The sequence below is a fragment of the Montipora capricornis genome, chromosome 10 (genome assembly GCF_036669925.1).
Source record: "Montipora capricornis isolate CH-2021 chromosome 10, ASM3666992v2, whole genome shotgun sequence".
Classification (NCBI taxonomy): Eukaryota; Metazoa; Cnidaria; class Anthozoa; order Scleractinia; family Acroporidae; genus Montipora; species Montipora capricornis.
In genome coordinates, this window is record NC_090892.1 from 20,390,000 (window position 1) to 20,390,771 (window position 772).

Below are 772 nucleotides of genomic sequence, written 5' to 3' on the forward strand. Positions count from 1 at the left end.
AGAAAGACGAAATGTTTTGAAGTGGTTTGAGCAACTGGCGGTTTGATAATCCAGTGGTTAGGGACAGCCTGAGCGGAAAAGACACCGAATGGTCGTATGAGTTCCCTTGTATCCATACACCTGGCATCGGTTTTCTTTTGTAAGAAATACTTTGTCTCCAACTCTCCCTTGATACTGTCAGTGTCCTGGTACATGCTCGTAATGATGAGATTACCTATAAATGCTTGTATGCACAAATAGATCTAAATGTACATGACTTCGTTTCTTTTGTAACTCATGGCCGTACTAGGCTTAGTAATTCCTTCAACTTAAAAACCCCTGTTTGCAAAACCTCTGCATTTCAAGCTTCATATTTTAATAGGATTGTTAAGTTATGGAATTTTATTTGCAAAATCTGTGCCTAAAAGTAGCTTTTTCAGTATCGATGTTTTTAAAAACTTTTTAAAACAAACTCTGACGAGCCTTTTGCGAACAATATTTCACGTGGAACGCCTGTGCACTTGGTCACTTGTAAGATCGCACATGTGCTGATATTATTTGTGTAATTTTTTAGCTTTTGAAACTGAATTTTCTATTTGGGCGGCACCTCGTATGGGTCCCTCGGTCTCGTTCGTGCTTGTCCATTTGGATGTTATATCTTTTCTTTTGTTTATTTTTCTTTAGGATAGATTATCCATGTACTGTAATTGAAACCCAATAAAGCTTAATAAAATAAAAATAACGTTAACGAGTTGAGAGGAGGACACAGCCGTCACCGTTTTTTCCTCCCCAA